Below are 13374 nucleotides of genomic sequence, written 5' to 3' on the forward strand. Positions count from 1 at the left end.
TTCCAAGACTCCTTCGTAGAGACTAACGTTAGAGTACTTAGTCCTGGCCTTTCTTGCAGATCCGTTCCAAGACTCCTTCACTTTAATACTTAGTCCTGGCCTTCATTGCAGATCTGTTCCAAGACACTGTCACTTTAACGTTTCTAATAGTACCGATTGCAGGTACTAGACTAGTCCTGGCCTTACATTGAAAGAGTTAGACTTTCTTTCCTTTCATCATTCATATTCCAAGACTAAATCTAGATGTCTAACTAGCCATACTTGTACTTGGTAGGACTGGTTTAATTACTTCACTGTATCCACTGAAGTCGCCTCTGTTCCAGTTCATGTTGAGACTCACTGTTTCCACCCAATCAGTTCTGTCACTACACAGTCTCATTCTCCAAACGAGGCAATCTTTCAACTGAAATGTAGCTGCTGGTTATTGCTACTGACTCTTATATGCTGTAATGTATGATACCCGGGCACCTTGTGTAATCTTGGGTTGGCTCTTTCTTATCACGCCACTCTTCCGCCGATCCGTCTCCCGATTTCCACTACCATTCACACTTCATCATCCGATCATCACACACACTGATGCTCTGTACACACTTGCGTTGCTCTGGCACGGTACGGTACTCACAAACTTGCAACGAATCACAATCAAGTAACTGTGCTGTGGTATTGTCCACTGTGTTCTTTAATGCATCGTTTCACGTCTGACTCACTATTTTCTACACTTGGACACTTGAGACACGGTCGAGCATCAATGAAGGTCAACACGATGAATTCTTCACTGCCTGTCTGTTCTACATCCTTACATGATTACCGAGCAGAAAAGGTGAAAAGCTGGAAAAGCGGTACAAAGTGGGAAAAGCAGAAGAAGCAGGTTGAAAGATTGTGCGCCTCCCCCGGGTCACAATCACAGCATCCCTCACCTGTTTCTGTCAGCCAAGTCCTCTCTTCTCTTTCTATGTACTGCCTATTATACTAGTGAGATACTGTGATGCGTTTTTAGATTCGACCACAAGGTGGCGCTATTCCTGTTAAATCGGCAGTAACAGCCATACTGTCGTGAGGTTGTGAAGGGGATGTCACTGATGTATATGTTGAAGAGCAAGGGGGATAGTACAGAGCCTTGAGGAACTCCATTCCGCAGTTGGCGTGGTCTGCTGGACTGTCCATCACTAGTCTTCAGAACGAACCTCCTGTTGGCTAGAATGTTGCAGAGGAACCTCACCATGTGGTGATCAGGGATTGTCTTTAATAATTTCAGAGTCAGACCCTGTTGCCACACAGTGTCATAGGCTGCAGTGAGGTCGACAAAGATGGCGCCGGCTTTGTGATTCTTCTCAAAGCTCTCTTCGATGTCATTGGTCAGCTTGACAATTTGGTGGACTGTACTCCGACCATGGCGGAAGCGCGCTTGTTCGTCTGGTAATTGTGGGTCAACCACAGGTTCTATCCTCGCCAGAAGGAGACGTTCCAGAAGCTTGTAAGGGACACAGAGAAGGGAGATTGGTCTGTAGCTCTTGGGGTCATCAATTGGTTTGTTTGGTTTTGGGAGAGCAATTACAGTGGCTTTTCCCCATATCTTAGGGATGACTTGGTTGGTGAAACAGCAAGAATAGAAATCTGTTAACCACTTCTGACATTTGACCCCGCAATGAATAAGGAATTCCGGTAGGATGTTGTCCGGACCTTGGGCCTTTCCACTCCTAAGTAGGGCTAAAGCATTAGCTAACTCCTCCTGAGAGAAGGGGGCCGACAACCATCCATCCACTCCCGGGGCCTGCCATAGGTTGGTAGTCTCCTGTTTCACAGATCGAGTGTGGGCCTTGTCACAGTCCTTGAATCGCCCATTGCTAACAAGTTGTTCCGCGATGGAGTTGGCTGAAACGGGACATGTTCTAGGTTTGGTACTGTTTCCAGTGAGGCGTTTGAGAGTCTTCCAAGCAACTCTGCTAGAGTGAGTGAAGTCTATCCCTTGCACGGTTTCTTCCCAACGTTTACGACGCTTCCCGTCTAGACAATCAATCAGTTCTGAGGCTTTGGTGGAAGCCATGTCTCCAGGTTCAGATCGCAAGAACTGGTTGTAGATAGCATCACATTCTTCGTCCCAGGTGGGGATGTAGTGTCGGCGAAAACCGCGCGGGATGGAATTCGTTGCTGCCTTGATAAGTATATTGCAGAAGTCTGAGTAGGCTTGGTCGATGCCACGGGGAGTTGGTGGAGGGAGATTGCATACGGCTTCATCTACCAAAGTCGAGAATTTTTTCCAGTCGGCCTTGCGGAAATTCCAACGCTTAATAGGCTTGGTTGTGACTGGTCGGACTGGGTTTACCGGTATGAGCAGTGATGGCCTGTGTTGTGACTTGGGAAAGGGGTCTAAGATGATCCGGTGAGGTGATGGGCCTTGAAAGTTGACAAAGGCTAAGTCAGGGTTTGACGTTGTATTCCATCTGCAAGAGTGGAAGCAGTCTGGCTGTTTTGGGTCAAACAGTAATTGGACACCAGCTGTTGAGGACCAATCTTCTAGTGCAAAACCATCTGGATTAGTGGATGAGTAGCCCCATGAAGTACTGTGACTGTTGAAATCTCCAGCATAGATGCAGCACTGAAGATAGGAAGGGTATTTGGCTGGAGTCGAAATGAGGGTGGCTTGTAGATATTTATAATGGTAACCTCTTCAACTAACGTTGCCGTCCACTCCACTGGTGAGTCTGATGGACATGAAACCAATGCTCTCCAACTGTGAGTACTCTTGACAAAAGTTGCAATCCCATGAATTTCGCTTACTGTATGTGCGGCCAGAGTGAAGCCAGGGATCTTGAGATAAGAGCTGTCCTTAGCATGAGTTTCCTGTAGAAGAACTACTGTTGCTTTATGTGTCTGAAGTAACTGTTCAATAACATTGATCTTGGCTTTGGTTAGGCCTTCTACGTTTAGTTGCAGCACGGAGACGCCTTCCTGTATGACATCAAAAGATGCTTGCCCTGATAACCTTGTGTCAGCTTCAGGCTGTGAACATGAAGGATTCATCTTATTTAGAGCTTTACTGTTGCTGCTGCTGTCTCAGATTGTTGTCATTCGCCTGATAAATCAGTCACCTGATCGATCAGTTGCCCCGGGCCCACGACAAGGAGGTTGACAACACGGACCCACAAACACTATTCGGTGCTACCCGATATTCGTGTATTCATAGCTGAAAGTTCTAAAGGAGAGGAAAAAAAAAAATTGGACGTGTCCTTTAGCTCTTGTGACATCACAATAATGAATTGCGTCAAATCTGGCTGCTTACGGGTGCTTTGTGTGCGTTCCTGAAAGTTAGCTGCGATGACTGTAGGGGATGACGTCACAATGAGGTTTGTTGGCTGAAGATGCGCACTTGTTGCATGTTTCTAGCGTATATGCCTAAACCAGCAATATGGGGTTGCCCTCTCCAAAGGTCAAAGTACTGTTCCTTAGTAAAAGCTGCGTTGACTGCACTGTAAATGGTGACGTCACAGTGAGGATTGTTGACTGGTTGCGCACTGGTTGCGCGTGTATCTAAGGAATACGCTTGTTACTATCAATTATAAAAAGCAGCGTTGTGGAGTAACCCGGGTGACGTCACAATGGAGGTCTGCGTTGCAGCTGGATGAATGTGTGCTCGTTGTGTGAGTTTCTGGAGCACAGGCGCCTGTTGCCAGGACTTGATGACAACAAGTTGTTATGGCTTGAAAGGAATCTTTACAGAGTCCAACGATCAAAAATCACACAAAAGTATGATAAAAATGATGATAACTCACTCAAAGTTCTTCCGAAATGAAAATTGACACCCCCAGAGGATTCCAAACTCCAAACTCTTGAAGGGTGTGTATTTTCGTTATCAGCTGAATCCCGGAAAGTAGTTTGTTGACCAGATTAACAAGAGCGCTACAAGCACACGTCCTGCACCGACGAACACGTATAGGTCGCAAAGATGTAGTAATATTGCACTTTAACATATAAGGCAAACACCAAGTTCATTGACTTTTTGACCTTTGACCTTGTTGGCCTTCACCAACATTCCAATTTGACTGGCATCTATGAGGTCATGTACCTGTGGTATGAATTTGGTGGTCATAACTAGAAGCTGTGGAGAGTTATTGAGAGTATAGTGAGGTGCTTGCACCTCGTCAGGGGCCCGAATACCGTCACCCCGCTTGAAATTGTTTTAAGCACACTAAATAAAAATTTATGACCGGGACTGTGTTCAGTACGCTTGAAACTTGGCAGGGCCACCACAACCAAGCAAATTGTGGTGAAAACCGAACAGTTTTTCGCGAGAATCTGAAATTTTAATCGGAATACGTGTTAGAATGCTATCACCACTGTCCCCGCACGCATCTTTTACAAGTATGTCTATGGGAACATCACGGTCACCCGCACACGTCTTTTACGTGCTAAGTCTATGGGAACGCTGGTGACGCGTTGAGGGGCCCCTTCAGCGCACAACTATTCCGCATCGTTCACGTTTGGCGACGATAGCTGCAAATTTTCGATATCGATCAGTGAACGTGTGATTCCATTGGAATTTTCAGCATTTTTCCTGTATGTGAAGGGGATTTCATAGAATTTCAGTGTTGAAATGTGATTCAAATATGAACAAAAATTTAACTATGATGAGGTGCGGGTCACCCAAACATACATCACAGCACTAATCCAGTGCTTATCAAATCAAGTAATGGTCATTTAACTTTTGACCTTTAACTTTGTTGGACTTCACCATTACTGAGTACGTATCTAAATATTATCACCATCTTTAGGTGATGTACCTGTGGTGTGAATTTGGTGGTGATGTTAATATGTGGGGCTCATTCTGAAAAAGAGTGTTTTTGTGATGGAATTTCTCCTTTAATGACGATGTGCTCCAATTTTGCAAGTTCCATTCATGTCCTGGTCAATATTACACAATGACATTTTTTTTTTTTTCATTGTATACAAAGATCGTAGGAAATACAGTCAAAGCCCATTATAAATGAATCAATGGAATTTTCAAATATTGTCAAATTATGATTATCAAAATAAAACTTTTCTGTTTTGTGTGTTCCTTCCTCTACCCCCCCGAAAAAAGAAGACAAAATGTAATATTTGGAGTTCAATATTGCTATTTCCCTGTCAATATTAAGTATTCCTCTCTCCTCTTCTGAGTTCAAAGTAATATATTAATTTCTGGGGGGTTTCTTGCTTTTGGGGGTTTTTTTGCACTAATTTTTAACCATGAATGACTCCATTTCTCAGATAATTGGCATCTAGTCCGACCTCATTTGGTCTACACCCCTCATCCCCCTCCATGCAGTTGATACAAAGTTGTTCCAAAGTGCATATAGTGAAAGATATTACTGTATACGCCATATACTTCACGAGTCTAAATTTTTGCGAATCGAGACTTCCCAACGATTTTGTGAGTGGTTAAATTCGCGATCGTGGAGTACTGAATTGTACGGGGAAATGTATACGTGTACATCACTTTCATATCAGGATCAGAGTCAATATTTTTGCGTGTTTTTAATTTCGCGAATGGCAGCTGACCCGCGAAATTCGCTAAAATAACAACCTCGATGAATATTTGACGTATACATGTACAGTAATCACTGGTACATTGTAAGTTGCAAATATTGGGATCATAACAAAACATATGTCACCCTCCATCACAAAAGCCAACAAAAAGTCACCAGACATAAATTTTTAGTTGACAGCAGATTCTGAAAGAGCAGCTGTAAAATGATGTATATTAATGCAAGTGGACTTCGATACCTACCCTTTCTACATATTTCTATGAGAAATATGTAGAAAGGGTAAATTCTCTGGCAGCATCAGTGGTTTCTCATTGACTCAGCTCATTCTTGGCTAGCCTAGGTTTCTGGCCGATGCTGTCAACGGGCTATACAGGCTAAAATTGTCATTCTGATCGATATATTCTCTTGGTCACCGAGCTCATTCTTGACTAGCCCAGGGTTCTGGCTGATGCTGTCAACGGGCTGTCACAGGCTGTCATTCTGATTGATGTATTGTCTTGGCCACCCAGCTCATTCTTGACTAGCCCAGGGTTCTGGCTGATGCTGTCAATGGGCTATCATGGGCTGTCATTCTGATCGATGTCTTCTCTTGGCCGCCCAGCTCATTCTTGGCTACCCTAGTTTTCTGGCCGATGTTGTCAACGGGCTGTCATGGGCTGTCTCTCTGATCGATGTACCTTGTTCCCTAACTGCACCAGTGACCCCAACACGTACTGGTTACAGTGCCCTGGCTGGAGTTACATGTTCCCTGGTGTCTGTGCATGTGTCCACTTCCTTGACATGTGAATTGAAAGATACTCTATACCTGTACTGGGTTAAAACAAAGCCATTGCTAGTTTAACGGAACACAGCATGACATGACTCCTTACTAAGAACAAGCCTGAAAACATACTGAAGAGATTTTGACCTAGTGTATATATAACTTATAGCACAAATTTCCCATTGCATCTAGACAAGGGAAGCCTAGGCTTTAGCCTATCTAATAAAGTTCATAATTACAATGAACTGATAAAATTCAATAAATGTGCAGATTCTAGACAATAATCTCCTTGGAATACAACTGATTCTGTGATATCCCTGCATTTGTAATTTTTTGCATGCTTGACATCACATATAAACGAGACTAGGATCTAGTCTATGTAACTTTATTTATGGGCACTGGCAAAAACTAAAATTTCAAACCCTAACAATTTGTTGGTAGGGGCCTAGAGCTAGACCATTGATCTAGATCTAACTAGAAACCAGTTAGACATTTTATAAGGTCTAGATTAGAGTTTATACATTAAATGCAGATTCAATGTTCTTGCGAATATGCAATTATAAAGTGCGTCCCACTATATAACCAAGGGGCCAAAAGCTAAAAACAGAGGTCGAGTTCCACTCTCTCTACAAACTAAGTAGACCATGCTTATTTTCCAGTTTTTATTGTAACAAACAACATTCCACTGGTCTACCTCAGAACATTTGTTGCGAAAGTCTCCAAATCCAAGATGGCGTCCAAGATGGCCGCCATACAAATACTGAATTTATTATTTGAAAGATAGAATTCGATAGAAACATCAGATTTCAACAAATGTGTTGTCATATGAAAGAGAATTAAATTTTTCTACAAGTTGATACCATTTTTGTGGGTTATTGTGAAAATGGATTGAGATTTTAAGGAAAAAACACTCATTTTTTGATATTTTTCTGAAGAAAGGAAAATCATGAAAATGCTTGATTCAGCATAAATCAGAGAAAGACTGAAGGATTATCTTGAAACGTTTCAAGAATTTTATTTGACATATAATTGATATTTGGAGAAAATTAGGGGTCAGTACCATATTTGGTTCAGGAGTTATAATGTCAAACTTGAAAACTCACTATGTAAAAATGGCCACTTTAGTTGTGACAAGACCTTGTTGGTCGTAAAGAGAGTCTGCGTGCGCCAAGACTACTACACGCACCACTGGCACTGACGCTTGTAGCAGTGCCAGTGGTGCATGTAGTAGTCTTGGCAAATGCAGACTTTTTCTTTGACAAACAAGAGTTTGTACCTGCAAACTAACTTTTCATACCAAGTGGTAGCTCAGGTGACACTGATTGCTATTATTTCAAAGTAGATTGTTCTGAAGCAGATGAGATGAAGCAAAAAATATCTTTCAAATAGAGGTAGAAGCTTGAAACAACCTTGCTATAGAAAGTTTAAAACAAAATTTGGATCAATCACTCAAAAAATTCAAGATTGCAGGCCATCAAAGCTGTAGTGTATTGCGCCAAGGTAAATGTATTATTTCGATTTTGATACAATTTTGTCTGTTGTGCTATCTATTCATATGATTTTAAATATTTTGAACATTGTAGTGCCATTTCAAACCGTCTTAGGTTTTTATGTAGACATTTTTAAAACCAATGATATTCTACTCCGAAAAAGAAAAAAATCGAGTGGAAGTTTTCATTTTTGAAGGAGTGAATAACAGAAAACTGAATTTAGAGTGAAATTGGAGTGAATTTTGAGTGAAAATTTTCATTTTCACTCATGTTAGAGAGACCTTAGGGATCACTCGTCACTCTTGGAGTGATCCCTGAGGTCACTCTAAAATGAATGAAAATGAACATTTCCACTCTCGAGTGATCCTGATATCTAATATGGGAAAGCATCTACCGATGGCATAAGTTCAGATCAATTGTGACACTATAACCCACATGAAATCAGCCTAAAACATTAAAAAAAACTTTCAGCATGCTTATTTAGAAACGTGAATAACAGCACGAATAATCAATTTGGACAGTTTTATTCGAACAATATACTGAAAAGTAATTTCGCACAACACATTTAAGAGCAAATTTGAGAAATTGCCGCCATGTCGGATTTTTCGGGGGGGGGGTCTCGGATCAGAAGGGCTTTCAAGGACATCTACGGATCAGACATTATTACACATAATATTTATACCATCATCATTCACGTTTCTACGACAGCAGAATAACATACAAGTAAAAAAGCATATCTTTGATACAGAAGCATTTCTTTTTTTATCAAAGATCGGGCCTTACCCAAACACTGGAGTGAGCTCCACCCCCCCCCCCCCCAACCAAAAAAAACAAGCAAACAAAGACCCTCAATATGGTTTACACTAGTACAATATCGTTTGGATGTATACAAAGAAACATATAATAGACAGCAATGTAAGAAGATTAAAAAAATATATCAAATTGTAAGTTGAGATTCAATTTTGACGCAACACACTAAAGATATTGTTTACCATTGGGGGAGATATCACATTCGATTTATATGTGCAGGTTAGTTGTATCACAAAACATTCTACCATGTAAAAAAAAATATAATAAAGCCTAAAACATACGGAGATATCACCATTTCTTTTCAAGAAACCATAACCATGATAACTGTTGACAGCTTAGTATTTAAAAAATTATTCTTATCAGATCTATTTAGTATATCTAACAATTGAATAGCATTAACTATACTGATTTAAGTTTGTACATTAGTTGTTCTATCCCTAACTCACAGTTTAGAACTAGTTCGAGGAATTAACTAAAGCTGGGTTTTTGTTTTATTTGCACTAATTTTTTATTTTGATTTGATTTTATTGGTTCCTGCATTATATCATTGCTCATGCAGATACATAAACATATATCATATACATTAATGGTACCATACATATAAATGGATATACATGAACATTAGTTGCTAACAAAGTGAGTTTTTTTATTACCTTTATAAAAACGAAACATAAAAAGTGAATTTTGCAAAAAATTGATATCATTTACCTTTAGTGTTTTTTATTCTACGAACAAAGGATCTGAATGGTCCTGATGACCTGAATTGGTAATGGCAAATAATGCCTTGAACGACAACCTCGATTAATTACCGCCATCTTGAAATTTGTGTCGATACTATTTTTGTCGCTAAATATGACACATTGGCAAAATTTGTGCCAAATTCCAAGCTCCTATCTCTTTTTGGAAAATACTTTCTGTTCAATCTTATCTGCCTCAGAACAATCTACTATGAAATGCTAACAGTAATAGCGACCAGCGTCACCTATCACTTGGCATGAAAAGTTAGTTTGCAGGCACTTGCAAGTCACTAGACCATTACAGTATTACATGTGACCATGGAAACACATTGTATGCAAAATTTATAATGCATAAATATAATTTTTTCAAGTTTTAGATGTTAACGTGTCAACAGTGTGTGATATTGCCTGTAATTCCGTAAATATGAATTATGTATCAATCTCAGTAAATCTCAATCTCAATGGCAGGTTTCAAAATAATTCTTCAGTTCTTTGATAAATACTAAATCATGCATTTTTACATTTCTTCCTTTTTTTCAAAACTATATAAAATATGGATTTCCTCCCCCTCCCCCCCCCCCAAAAAAAAAGAGAGAAGCAAACAACCCCCACCCCATTTATTACAATACACAGCTAAGGTGGTATCAACTTTTAGGAAGTTTTACTCTCCTTCGTATGACATCAAATTTTTTGCAATCCAACGTCTCTATCAAATTTTATATTTGAAATGTTAAATTCAAAAAAATGGCGGCCTATTGGACCGCATCTGTACTTTGGAGATTTTTGCAACAAATATACTGAGGTGTACTAATGGAACATTGCTTAGTATGTTTAATATTATGTATGGTCTTGCTTATAGAGAGAGTGGAACTCGAAAAGTAAGTACGATCTTGGATTTGACCCTCTGTGACGTCTTTGGGAACAGATGCTTGTAAATACATGAAAAAACAAATGTAAAATGGGATTTCAAGTTTGAGACATTATAACTCCTGAACCAAATACAATACTGACTTCTAATTTTCTCCAAATATTGATTATATGGGAAAGATGTTAATTTCTACATGGTTTTCATAAACATTTTTATGCCTCCGCCACGAAGTGGTGCCGGAGGCATTATGTTTTCGGGTTGTCCGTCCGTCTGTCCTTCCATCCGTCCGTCCATAATGAATTTTGTGGACAGGGTAACTATCAAAACCTTTTTAGGTAGCCTAATGAAACTTTACATGTATGTGTATTAGGGGGTGAAGGTGTGCCTATCAACTTTTGGGTGCACATGCTCAAGGTCAAAGGTCAAAAGGTCAAGGTCAAATACATAAAATTTCACTATTTCCACCATATGAGTGCAATGAATGAAGATATTTTTTTTTGAAACTTAGTGTATACATGTATTACGCAATTAAGATTCTCTGGTGAAAGTTTGGGTCGTGAGGTCAAAGGTCAAAAGGTCAAGTAAAAATATCAAAACTTCATCTTTTTTCTCTGTACCATGGAAATTGTTCAAGATATCTTCATGGAACATAGTATCTATACATATACTGACTGGCAGTGATTGTCTAGAGAATTTAAGGTTCATGGGGTCAAAGGTTAGGGGTCAAAGGTCAAGGGCAACACTTCAAAATTTTTCTATTTCCCTAATGTTTATGCAATGCCAGCAGGATTCTTTTTTTTACACTTGGTGTATGCATGTATAACCTAATAGAGATTCTCTGGATAGTTTTTTTTTTCTTTTGTTTTTGCCTCAAAGGTCAGAAGGTCAAAGATCAAGTAAAAGTGCTCAACCAATTTATTCCTCCATATCTCGGAAGTGGCTCAAGTTATCTTGAAACGTACTACATATTTATGCATGTTCTGCCTGACAGTGATTACCTTATGAATTTTAGGGTCAAAGGCCAGATGAAAATGGTAACAATTTACTATTCAATACAGAACTTGCACTTTTTCTCCATACCTTGAAAATTACTCAATGCTTAAACGTATGAATGGGTCAAAGTCAAGTTAAAATCCTTAAATCCCAAATACATGCTCTCCTATTCATCCAATTAAACCTAGGTCAAGGAAGGTGAACATTCAACGCATTTGTGACAAACTTGTCACTTTAATATTTTGCCAATTTTGTGAAAATGTAATCACACATTGTCCACATGTACTATCTAGACCTATTAGGAGAATCATGCATTATGGTGGAGGCATACCAGTCGCCATAGTGACATTTCTAGTTAAATTTGATTTTTTTTTTACTTTTTAGAGAAATATTCATGGTGCATTCTGAAAAATGTCTACATAAAAACCTAAGATGGTTTGAAATAGCATTACAATATTCAGAATATATAAAAAACATAAATAGACAGTAAAAAACAGACAAAACTGTATCAAAATCGAAATAATACATTTACTTTGACGCAATACGCTATGTCAGGTTTGATGGCCTGCAATCTTGAATTTTTTGAGTGATTGATCCAAATTTTGTTTTAAACTTTCTATAGCAAGGTTGTTTCAAGCTTCTACCTCTATTTGAAAGATATTTTTTGCTTCATCTCGTCTGCTTCAGAACAATCTACTTTGATATAATAGCAATCAGTGTCACCTGAGCTACCACTTGGTATGAAAAGTTAGTTTGCAGGCACAAACTCTTGTTTGTCAAAGAAAAAGTCTGCGTTTGCCAAGACTACTACATGCACCACAGGCACTGCTACAAGCGTCAGTGCCAGTGGTGCGTGTAGTAGTCTTGGCGCGCGCAGACTCTCTTTACGACCAACAAGCTCTTGTCACAACTAAAGTGGCCATTTTTACATAGTGAGTTTTCAAGTTTGAGACATCATAACTCCTGAACCAAATATGGTACTGACCCCTAATTTTCTCCAAATATCAATTATATGTCAAACAAAATTCTTGAAACGTTTCAAGATAATCCTTCAGTCTTTCTTTGATTTATGCTGAATCAAGTATTTCCTTTTATCAGAAAAATATCAAAAAATGAGTGTTTTTTCCTTAAAATCTCAATCCATTTATCCTAATAACCCACAAAAATGGTATCAACTTGTAGAAAAATTTAATTCTTCATATGACATCACATTTGTTGAAATCTGATGTTTCTATCGAATTCTGTCTTTCAAATAATAAATTCAGTAAATATGGCAGCCATCTTGGACGCCATCTTGGATTTGGAGGCTTTCGCAACAAATTTTTTGAGGTAGACCAGTGGAATGTTGTTTGTTACAATAAAAGCTTGAAAATAAGCATGGTCTACTTAGTTTGTAGAGAGTGTGGAACTCACTCGTTAAGTAAGCGAGTTTTGGGGGTTTGGCCCTCCGGTTAATAGGTTCAATGTCTTGCAAATTCTCACTGTGTTGGAAGCAATTTAGGCCTAATGTTACATGCAGGTCTATAAACTGTAAACATTACAAGTAAAGACAGCTTCAATCATATTAAGGCTTAACTCACTGAGAAAAGTTACTGGAAACTAATCTAATTTGATTTTGTACCAATGAATGTCATCTAAAATGAGATAAAACCACAATACAGGCCTTGTATTGATATCTATATTGCTTACTGTAAACGTTATGCAGGCCTAGGCCTAAGAGTAGGGTTTCTAGTAAAACTTTATAAGGATGGTATAGTTTTGGTTGAGGCCTAACTTCAGGTTTCCAACATTTTTGGTGAGATAATGACATGCTTCTTCATGATAAGCCCATGATGGATCGTCACCAAACTTGGTAGGTAGCATCCCAACCCCCAGCCCCGTTTAAAGAATCTCTGTGCGTGATATCTTGATTCTGCAAAATTGAAAACACGCAAAACTCTTCTTACCCAGCCAAGCACCAAAAAAAAATTTAGTCGCACGAAAATATCCACTTTTACAGTATTAGTGAGTGGTATTATCACGTATGTTTATGCCAGATTCAGGGATGGCTCCCTTGGGGTTAGGACTAAAACTACAGACCACATTTCACATTTTGATCTTCTTTTAGAAAATGCAGGTGCAAATTTTCTACAAACTTACCAGATATTATTGCCAGTGTGATAGAAAATAAATGGAGAATGCTCTCCTGGAGGTT

General features: G+C 39.2%; 1 protein-coding gene across 1 annotated transcript in view; it reads left to right on the forward strand.

Annotated features, from left to right (window-relative positions):
- Nucleotides 1-13374, forward strand: part of LOC139737939 (ADP-ribosylation factor 1) — an 84499-nt gene that overhangs the window by 63669 nt on the left and 7456 nt on the right. The window lies entirely within an intron of this gene.

The sequence above is a fragment of the Diadema antillarum genome, unplaced genomic scaffold (genome assembly GCF_040938485.1).
Source record: "Diadema antillarum isolate AM-2024a unplaced genomic scaffold, OU_Dant_1.0 seq00000716_RagTag, whole genome shotgun sequence".
NCBI lineage: Eukaryota > Metazoa > Echinodermata > Echinoidea > Diadematoida > Diadematidae > Diadema > Diadema antillarum.